The sequence below is a fragment of the Diceros bicornis genome, chromosome 22 (genome assembly GCF_020826845.1).
Source record: "Diceros bicornis minor isolate mBicDic1 chromosome 22, mDicBic1.mat.cur, whole genome shotgun sequence".
NCBI classification, from domain to species: Eukaryota; Metazoa; Chordata; class Mammalia; order Perissodactyla; family Rhinocerotidae; genus Diceros; species Diceros bicornis.
This window is the reverse complement of record NC_080761.1, coordinates 43,508,828-43,520,420: the sequence shown is the minus strand read 5'-3', so window position 1 is coordinate 43,520,420 and position 11,593 is coordinate 43,508,828. Positions and strand designations below refer to the sequence as shown.

General features: G+C 38.5%; 2 pseudogenes; both read left to right on the top strand.

The window, feature by feature from the left end:
• Positions 1-669: 669 nt before the first annotated feature.
• Positions 670-1,176, top strand: LOC131420121 (interferon alpha-14-like; annotated as a pseudogene).
• Positions 1,177-8,327: 7,151 nt separating this feature from the next.
• On the top strand, positions 8,328-8,897 carry LOC131420118 (interferon alpha-4-like; annotated as a pseudogene).
• The last annotated feature ends 2,696 nt before the right edge of the window (positions 8,898-11,593 follow it).

Genomic DNA, 11,593 nt, shown 5'->3' with positions numbered 1-11,593 from the left:
ATAAAATGCAGTTCTAATATCCCCACTTTTCAGTTTCTCAATACTGTCCTCCACCACGTTCCCGCTGTCGCGCTGACAAGTCACCAGGAGAGTCACCGAGCACGTGGGGGGCACCCGCCGCGGCCCACGGCCCCGGCCCCCCGTCTCTGCATCTGTCCCCGCGTCTCGCCCTCACACTCTCCCGAACCTGTAAACACGACTCAACCCGCTCGGATTCCGGCCTCAGATCCTCGGGAAACGGGTTCGCTGTAACAATGGCCCCGCTGAAGTGTCTGTGCGAAAGGAAAGCGCAAAACTCAGGCGAAAGCGCAGAAAACGCCGGCTTCTGTGCTCGCCCCCTGAGAGACACGTCCCCGGCGAGGCCGCCGCCACGCTCCCTCCTCAGCAGTCAGGGCCGCGGAAAGGGAGGTTCCTTCTTCACTATTAAAGCGACGCAAAATGGGTCCCCGAGGCCCCGACCGCGTCTCCCTCCAGCGGCCCGAACGACTGAAAGCAAAACTCCCACGTCTGCGCGTCTGAATCCCGGGCGTCAGGGAGGCCCCTGCGCGCCCTCTGGCGGCCGCCTAGAGAATCCCGCGTTCCGGGCAGCCCGCGAAGAAAACTGCGCTCATTGCTCAGCGGAGCCTGCGCGCCTCCTGTTGGCCGACTGGTGAATCACCGGAGTTCTCCATGGCCCAGATCCACTGGCTAGCGGCAGGAGCGATGCTCTGCGCCATCCCTGCCTGCTCTCTTCGCTGGAACTTGTCCTGGATCCATAGCCTAGAAAACGGAAATCTTCATGCTGTTGAAATAGCTGACAAGTATCCCCTCTCAGTCATGGCTGAATGCGAGAACCTACTTCAAATTTTCTTGGGAAAGAGAGAATATCACTCAAATCGAGAGGACGCAAGCACCTGTTTCCACCATGTGATGCTCCTGCAGATCTTCACCCTTTTCAACACAGAGGACAGCCGTGCGGCTTGGAATGAGACCCTCCTCGATCAACTACTCTCTAGCCATGATCAGAGCCTGGAGCAGCTGGAGCAGATGGAAGAAGAAGATCTGGTTTGTCCCTATTTGGGAATTGTTGTCTGGAAGCACTTCCAAGGAATCAATCTCTATCTGAAGGAAAAGGAATTTAGCCCCTGTGCCTGGGTTGTCAGAGAGCAAATGGAAGTGTGCCTTTCCCTCATGTAACAATCCTCAAAGAAAAGTCAGCAAATAAGAAAGTTATACTGGTGACTCTGCCTCATCAATTACATTATTGTTTGCTAAGCCCCCCAAAGCTGTCTCAACTCATATTTCTGCACCAGCTGAAAAATATCTGAAACCAACATCATCAGGTTATTTTAAAAATGTTATACATCATTATTTACAAAAATATGTTTAAAGAGAAGAACATGATCTACTTTCTTAAATAATTTTATGACATAATTTTTTAAATGTTTAAGCTTTTTGAGGGTATTTGCTGTTTCTAAAATATAAAGTCCAATTTTTTATGGAAAGTTTCTTCAGGATAGTATGTTGTTAAAGATATCTGTCAGTTATGTAAATGCTAGCTGCTGTAACAGATAAACAGAAAATTATCTGTAATTTGATCATAATAGAAATTTATCTTTCCTTCATAGAAGAGCACAATGCAGGCATTCCTGATCTGATGACTCTTCTGGTTTGCTCTTCTCTAAACAGTGATTCAGGAGTACACTCTATTTTGTGACTTTGCCATATTTAACATGTGACTCCCAATCTGTCTGTGGTACTTGAGTCTATTCCACTTGGTTGTAAGGTGAAAAAGGAAGTGGATCACATGGGATGTTTTCAAGGGCCAGGACCATACAGGGCAATATCACTTCTGCTCACATTAGTTGGCCTGAATTTCTTTTCATGGGATTCCTAAGTGCAGAGAGGTTGGGAAATAGACAGCAATCAGGTGACTAATGGAAGAGGAGACAAGTTCAGTGAATAAGACCACTCTTCACTATTTTTGCACTATTTGTATTAACGCTTTTTGTAGGAGAAAAAAATAACCAATGTGTTTGCTGCACACACTTTACAAAAAAAAAAGGAAAAAAAAGAAAAGCTGACCCAAAGTCTGAATCCACAATTTAAACTGTGGAGATGACATGGACGTCACTCGTGAGAATTCACAGGATCATTGATTCTTTCTTTGAAAGAAGCATTCAAGTTGACTCCCAAAGGCATAGGCTAAAGTTAGAAAATGGCCACAAGTGTAGAGACAACATCTGGGAACACTTAGTAAATTTCAGGTTATTTCCTTACTCCCTGAGGGAGACAAGGAAGGTATGATCATGTAGCTCCTTGTAGGTACTTGAGAATCATTGAAATAAAAGTGGAGAGTGAGTCTTCCATTCATGACCAGGCTCTGATTCTCATCCTCATGTTCTAAGTACTGAAAATATAAACATGAAGAAAATATCCCTGCCACCATTCTTTTTTTTTTTTTTAAATACCTCACACAATATTCAATTGTAACTTCCCTTGTAAAGCCATGAAGAATTTAAGAAATACATTAAGATGAGGGCTGGCCCCATGGCCTGGTGGTTAAGTTCAGTAAGCTCCGCTTTGGCAGCCCAGGTTCGGTTCCCGGGAGCCAACCTACAACATGGTTGGTGGCTATGCTGTGGTGGCGACCCACATACAAAATGGAGGAGGATTGGCACAGTTGTTAGCTCAGGGCAAATCTTCCTCAGCAAAAAAAAAAAAAAAAACTTAAGATATATTGTCCTCTCAAATCATAGCTATCTAGTACATATTGGTATTATTATTTTCCTATTATTACAATGATTATTCTGCTCATGTGTATTGATTGAGCTCCTGAGATGGTAAGGACTGGGCAAAATGCATAGGAAACAAGGTTGGGTAAGATGATTTCTCTGCACACAGGTATTTTACAGACTTGTGGGGAGGTATTTAAAGAGCTAATAAGGCATGTCATTAAAAGCTGTCCCTGGCAACTAGAGAAAGAATACGGCCATGTTAGTGTCTAAAGAAGAGTGAGGACATTAGCAGGCAAAAACCGCAGAACAAGGACTCATAATACAAACTCTTGGCTTTGACCTGAGGTAGTGCTCCAATTAGTACATACCACAATTTGGAAATCAAACTGAAATGGAGCCCAGTATCCCATGGAAATAGGTGGAGGTAACAGGAAACAAATGACGACTTGTCAATTTTTGTGAGGAGTCCCCAAAGAATCTCAGGATAAGGGCAGGTAATTGCCACTACAGTCAAGAGACACCTACAAAAATGAATTTAAGCTACTTTGAATCTGTATATCACTTTGGGTAATAGGAACATTTTGACAATATCAACTCTAATCCAGGAACACAGAGTGTCATTCCGTGTATTTATCTCTTCTTTAATTTCTTTCAGCAATGTTTGATAGTTTTTGGTATCCAAGTCTTTTGTCTTCTTGGTTAAGTTTATTCTTGAGTATTTGTTTCCATTTGATGCGATTGTAAATGGGATTATTTTCTTAATTTCCTTTTTGGATTGTTCATTGTAAGTGTACAGAAACACAACTGATTTTTGTGTGTTTATTTTGTCTCCTGTAAGTTTGCTGAATCATTTATTAGTTCCAAAACTGTGTGTGTGTTATCGTTAGAGTTTTCTACATGTAAGATTATGTCATCTGAGAACAGAGAGAAATTTACTTCTTTTCCAATTTGGATGACTTTTTTTTTTCTTGCCTAATTGCTCCGGCTAGGAGTTCAAGTACCATGTTCGACAGAAGTGGTGAGAGTGGCATTCTCACCTTGTTCCCATTCTTGGTGGAAAAGATTTCAATTTGTCACCATTGAGTACAATGTTAGCTGTGGGTCTTTCATATACTGTTTTTATTATGTTGAGGTAATTTCTGCCTATTCCTAGTTTATTGAGTGTTTTTGTCATAAAACAGTGTTGAAATTTGTCAAATGCTGTTTCTGCATCGATTGAGATGATTACATGCTTTTTTCCCTTTCATTTGGTCAATGTAGTATATTACATTGATTGATTTTTGTATGTTGTAACATCTTTACATTCCAGGAATAAATCCCACTTGGTCATGGTGTAAAATTATTTTAATCTGCTGCTGAATTGGTTTGCTAGTAGTTTGTTGTGGAATTTTGCATCAATTTTCTTTTCTTGTAGTCTTTTTTTCTGGTTTTGATATCAGGGTAATGCTCGCCTGATAAAATGAGTTTGGAAATGTTCTCTCCTCTTCAATTTTTTGGAAGAGTTGAGAAGGATTGGTGTTAATTTGTTAAATGTTTGCTAGAATTCTCCAGTGAAGCCATCTAGTACTAGGCTTTCTTTGTTGGGAGGTTTTTGATTACGGATTCAATCTCCTTGCTTGTTATGAATCTGTTCAGGTTTTTCATTTCTTCATGATTTCAGTCTTGGTAGTTGTATATTTCAATTTATCGGTGTATAATTGTTCATAGCAATCTCTTATGATCCTTTGTATTTCTGTGGTATCTGTTGTAATGTCTCTTCTTTCATTTTTGATGTTTGTTATTTGAGTTTTCTCTTTTTTTTTTAAGTTACTATCATTAAGGGATTGTCAATTTTGTTGATCTTTTCAAAACACCAACTCTTAGCTTCATTGATTTTTTTTTCTATTCTCTATTTCCTTTATTTCAGCTCTAGTATTTATTATTTCCTTCCATCTGTTAACTATGAGTTTAGTTTGCTTTTTTTTCCCTAGTTACCCAAGTTGTTAAGTTAGGTCATTGATTTCAAATATTTCTTCATTTTTTAATGTAAGCTTTTACAGCTGTAAATTTCCCTCTTAGCACTATTTTCACTGCATCACATAAGTTTTGCTATGTTGTGTTTTCATTTTCTTGTCTTATGATATTTTCTAATTTCCCTTGTGTCTCTTGTTACATTTTTATCACATTTTGACATACATTTATTTTCTTTATGTTCCCATGCATTGGAATGCAAAATCAGAAGACTTTTACTTTCTAGGAAACATGAAATGAGAAACAAAGATATCTGGCGTTATAAACACTATATAGAAACATTTTATAGTCCATTTTTTAAATCATATTCACATCCCTTTATTCACATTAACATGAAGATGAAAATAAAAGGAATCTGTGGGCAGCAAACTAAATTTGCAGAGTAAAATGCTACATGAAAAGGGAATATGCAAAAATTGGATATTTTCCCTCAAATGGACAAAGAAAAAATGCTCATCTTCCAGTGTTTGATAGATGAACAATAATAGTTTAGGTGAAATTGCCTTGTATTCTCAGCATGTGATAATTAGGATGAACCCAAAATGTGATAAAAATGTGTTGACTGGATAAACTACTAAAACTTATTAAATTTTGAAACATATATTTTTTGGAAAGAAGACATCTATTATGGAAATCCCAATGCTCATTTCAGAAGTTAGAGCATTTAATTGTTCAATGATATAAAGAGTTAAATTGAATCATGAATAATAATGAATAATAAAATTTATTTGGCTATTTAAAATAAATCGATCCATTCTATAATCTCTATCATCATATAGACAGGTTGACTTTTTACCAGTGTCATCTAAAGATTATCAAATGATTTGAAGCCTAGGTTTCTGAGTAATGGAAAAATTATGTGCCAACTATTTACAGTTCACCCACATTCTGGGGATTTTGTCCATACTTGACAAGGTCAGGATAGCTGGAGGATTGATAATTTGGGGACATAGGCTACTGCCCACCTCAAAAGTAATGTGGTAAATTGTCTGGTTGCTGTGAGCTGTGTGAATCAGGGAGAGTTTGAGTTTAGATATGTGGCTCTGTGAATGATACCAGGCTAGTTATTTGCTATAATGACAAAGTAGAGGGCAAATTAGAAATGAGGTCATACTGGTGAGTTTAACATAGTGCTAGGAAGAGGCTGAAAATCGTGCTGCCCTTGCAGTTTGAATCCCTGTAGCCATAAGCATGTTTGAAACTGGAATCCTAGTGGTTTTAGCAATGAACTCAGTAGGCTTTATTGAGACTCAATAAGAGTAGACTGGAAATATTAGCAATGTCTATAATAATCCTTGCCAATGTGACCACAATTAGGCAAAATAGCTTCGTCATTCATTAACACCTTCCAGTAGGAAGAGAAAATCTGAGAAACTGCTTTAGTAAAAATTATTGAGTGATTACACTGGGCCTGGCACCTAGGTTAACACAGCGAATTAGACAGAGTCCACATACTAATGAGCTAATTTGCCTAAGATGGTCTCATACCTACTGTCTTAGTCCATTCCAGCTGCTATAACAAAATACCACAAGCTGGGTGTCTTAAAAAACCAGAAATTTATTGCTCACAGTTCTGCAGGCTGGAAGTCCAAGATCATGGCTCCAGCATGGTCGGGTGTGGGCCCACTACTGGGTCACAGACTTCTCGTTGTGTCGTCACAAGCTGGAAGGGGCCAGGAATCTCTCTGGAGACTTTTTTTTAAGGGCAGTAATTCCATTCATGTGGGCTGGGCTCTCATGACCTGAGCACCTCCCAAAGGCCCCACCTCCTAATACCATCACATCAGGCAGTAGGATTTCAAGATAGGAATTTGGGGAGGGAGAGGGACACAAACATTCAGATTATAGCACCTACCATTTAAAGAGGGCTGAGGTAACTTAACTTCCTATACAAAATAAAAGGAATAAAGCAGAGTTCAGGATCAGAGCTGAAAGTTAATTCTTCACACAGTAATAATCAATATTTATGCAGTTTTGATTTAAGGGCAAAGATGTTTTCCTTTTCTTTCAAAATAAAAAACTTGAATTGGAACCTCTGAAAGTTCTTTGGGAAATTTGAAATTTAATGCAAACATACAAGAAAGATTCAAATTGATGATGTTTCTAAATTGCCCATTCTCATTGGGGATGATATTGCTACCAGTGGTGCAAAAATTAGTTCTAGTGGGCATGAACAAATCTTAGAAATTACACTGCTTTTTAGTGCTCCAAATTTCAACCCTGTCCAAAAAAGTCTTATTTCTTAGTACTCATTTTCCTCGTTGGGTTTTCTTGTGTACCATAAAAGAAGTGTTGACATTGAGTTCACGGGAGATATACAAAATGTGTGCGAGATCAGTGCTATAAACCTATGGTGAATGGATGGCTCACTGGAGGACTTTCCCTCCATTGTTTGTTTGATCTCAATGTCATACTGTGAGAGGTAGCCTTCACTTACTTATGAGCTGCCATTGGCTTTTTGTGGATGTTGCATGTGTATGAGCCTCAGTGCTTCCAAGGGTAAAGCAGACTTGAGAATTAAATGCAGATCGTGTATATTTTATGATTTAATTCTACTAAAGTTATTCAGCACATCAATAATTATGTCAATTGCTGAAAACAAAAAAATGTTGACAATAGCTAGATAAATATCTAGCAGCTAGTGAACTTAAAAATTATTTTCTCATATGAAGCAAAATTAAAAGTTAAGTACCTAAAAATACATGCTAAGAAAGTAATTTATTTTTTCAATGGTTTTAAGCAGTTTGGGTAGAGTTTTAAGTATATCTATTTATTGATATTATTATGAAGTATTCATATACATTTTTATTTGAATATGTAATTGGATACATTACTATTTATATAATTAAATATATTACATTACAAGTTGCTCCGCAAACTTAATTATGAAGTTAAATTAAATGTCAATAGCTTTTAATTTTAACTTTTAGCTAAAATTTTTTAATCATTCTTGATCATGCATTAATGAAAAGAGTAAACTTGGGCTGGCCTCGTGGCCTAGTGGTTAAGTTTGGCACACTCTGCTTTGGTGGCCCGGGTTCGGTTCCCAGGTGCAGACCTACACCACTCATTGGCGGCCGTGCTCTGGCAGAGACCCACATATAAAATAGATGAAGATTGACACAGGTGTTAGCTCTGGGTAAATCTTCTTCAAGCAAAAAGAGGAAGATTGGCAACAGACATTAGCTCAGGGTGAATCCCCCTCAGCAAAAAAAAAAAAGAGTAATGTTTGCACTTTGTTTTTCTATGTATAAAGTAGGCATATATAAAGAGACTACATAAATAGACATACAACATATCTGTGTTGTCAAAATTTCATGGGTGTTCAATTAGGAAAAAATATCTGAAAGGGCGCTTGGGGCAGGGGAAGGGGAGGCAATAATGAAAGCTAAATGGTTGAGAAATGCTTCTCTCATCCATGTGGAGAGGGCAAAATGAAAAGCAAAAACAGAAGTAGAAAGTAAGGGAAACATTCAGAAAATAGAAACTCGCATGGGCCCTATTTAAGACACATGCACAAACAAGGTCTTCATAGAATCCAGAGACAAGGGTCACAGGTCACCCACCTCAGCCAGCCCAGCAGTATCTGCAAGATCCCCAATGGCTCTACCTTTTTCCTTCCTGATGGCCCTGGTGGTGCTCAGCTGCCACTCCATCTGCTCTCTGGGCTGTGACCTGCCTCACACCCACAGCCTGGGCAACACGAGGGTCTTGATGCTCCTGGAACAAATGAGGAGAATCTCCCCCTTCTCCTGCCTGAAGGACAGAAATGACTTTGGATTCCCCTAGGAGGTGATTTATGGCAATCAGATCCAGAAGGCTCAAGCCGTCTCTGTGGGCCATGAGATGATCCAGCAGATCTCCCACCTCTTCAGCACAGAGGGCTCGTCTGCTGCCTGGGATGAGACCCTTCTACACAAATTCTACACTGGACTTTATCAGCAGCTGACCGACCTGGAAGCCTGTCTGACACAGGAGGTGGGGGTGGAAGAGACTCCCCTGATGAATGAGGACTCCACGCTGGCTGTGAGGAGATACTTCCAGAGAATCACTCTGTATCTGCAATAGAAGAAATACAGCCCTTGTGCCTGGGAGATCGTCAGAGCAGAAATCACCAGATCCTTCTCTTCATCAACAAACTTGGGAGAAAGATTAAGGAGTGAGGAATGACACCTGGTTCCACATGGAAATGTTTCTCACTGACTGATAATATCACACTTCCATGTGTTCTGTCATGTCACAGACTCTCATCTCTGTTGTAATCATGACCTGAATTCAATCAATTTGTCAAATGTTTCAAGAGTACTAATGAATATTGTGTTTAACCCTGAGGACACTAATCTCATACAGATGACCATGCTGATCTATTTATTTATCTATGTAAATATTTAATTATTTATAAGATTTAAATTATTTTTGTTCATACAATATTATGTGAACCCTTACATGTGGTTTAAGATAACAAAATGTATTCTTTATATTTAGTCAATTAATTACTTTCTTTGTTCATTAAATTTTTACCATAGAAAATATCTTGTATTTGTTTATTCTTTAAAACACCACACCTGAATGTGCAATCTGATTAAAGAACGGATGGCACAATTCATTTACTCATCATTGTTATATTCAAGTTAGTAGTCAAAATGGACTTCCTTTAAACTAGGTTGTATGTTGCCCTCACGATGTAGAGGTAAACACAACAAATATAGTTCCTGCTTTTTTGTATGTTTGATTTTTGTAAGGAAAGTTACCTCAACACAATAATCAGTTGATTGATAATTAAATATTAATTATTTTAAAATTAAAACTAATTAATATTAGAAATTAATATCAGGTTTAACACTATAATGAGAAGAAGGGGGAAAAATGGAATTCTCAGCAGAAGTTGGATTGAGTCATGTGAGGATATAAGAATATCTACTGCTTGTGTAGATATTCTCTGTATTTGGCTGGAAGACATCTATGTGCAAATTTCCACTGCTTATTTGAGTTTGCAATTCACAAGCAATTCCATGAACTGTAAAGTGTGGGGAGGGAAGTGGTCAGATGGGAAGAGAGTATAGAATGAGAAAAGGACTTAAAATTGGTCTCTCAGACCTTCAACCTTCAAAGGGAGGGAAGAGCCACAAGGGAAACATGTGGAACGGCCATGTGTTAACAGGACGAGAGAGCAGCAAGAAGACTGTGTTTAAGGACTGAAACTGCTTAGAAGACTCAATGTGTTCACGAAAAATGTGGATGGAAACTGCCCCCCACACTGGGAAGGTAGATGGCATTGGTGACCTCAGGGAGAGCTGGTTTGGTGGAATAAGTCACCAAAAACCATACTGGAGTAGGAGGAAGGGTGAATAAGAGAGAAGTTAGTGACAACATATAGAAAATGGCTTTGAGAGGTTTGCCTTCTGAAGCGGAGGAGAGAAATAGGTTGGGACCGAGAAAAGAGTGTGGATGATTTTTTCTCTGGATCATTGTCCCTTTTTTGAAATATATTTGCCTCTGGAGAGATTTCATGGATTTGATATAGTGAAAAATCACATTAATATGTTTAATGTTTTATTTACTTTAAATCATGACATATTTAATTCTTACAATGATAATGTATCATTACTTTGATTAGTACCATGTTGAATGTCACTAAGCTGCTCTGTGGATTGAAACCATCCACTACAGGGGGAAACAGATGGAACTGACCTTTGTGAGAGCTGGTTTGGTGGAATTAATGGGCAGAAACCCCATTGGAGGAGTGGAAGTGTGATAGGAGAAGAGAGAACTCCCACTGTCATTTTTCTCACCTGGGATTCACTTTCTTTCTTTCACCATATTCAGATCAACATTTGTTTTCCTTTTGCCTCAGTGCATCCAAATGCAGGGATAGCTTTCTAAGAAAGTTGAGTGGAGAAAGAAAACAATGATGTATTGTAAATGATGGAAAATAATGGTACAGGCCCATTATGGTTCCATTTTTACTTCCCTATTTTGGTACTAAACTCAAGATGAAATAGAAAGTAATTCAGAAGCAGCAAGGCAAACTTTACCCCGAAAAGTACTAAATTAAAACAAACATATAACATTACAGAGACTCTGAAACTAGAAATCAAAGATGGCGAGTTTTCTGTAGCATCCTATGCTGCTCCCAATGTCCTACGTTTTCACTGTGAGAAGGAGAGTGATGAACCAAGAAGCTCTATAGAAATGTACTGACTGAATAATCTAGGGATGGTTATTAATTATTTCAATATAAGCTTCTGATGGGAAATCAATATAAGCTTCTGATGTGAAGTCTGATGGAAAATTTGAGAATATTACTTGTTAATAATTATATCTTGAGTAATTATTATGAACTCTGTGCTAATGATGAAATAGTGAACAAGATATAGACCTTTCTCCTAAGGAGGTTACTTGTCAAACAGGTCTAATAAATCCATTTTCAAGAAAACAAATCCAGAAGGATGAGGCAGCTTGGCTGACATGCAAAATAAAGACAGCAAAAACAGGGCCCAGGAACAGATGTGAAATTTTCTTAGCAAGAAGAACAATATTTACACAAGTTTAAATTTAACCAAAAGACTTTCCTCATTTGAAAGATTTGAATCCACTTATATTGAAACATCTGAAGTTTCTTGGTGCCAAACATAAATTGAGAAAATGAAAGAATAAGTTAAAAGGTTGATGTCTTCTAATTTATTTAGAGCATACCTAAAGGAAAGGAAAAAAAAAGATAAATGTGTACAGGAACATCCAGAAAATGAAAACCACTGTGTTCTCTACTCAAGAGACAGGCATAGCAAGGTCTTCAAAGAAACTAAGGGTCAACACTGAGACAGACACACACTTCATCCAGGCTACCAGCATCCCCAAGGTCCCAA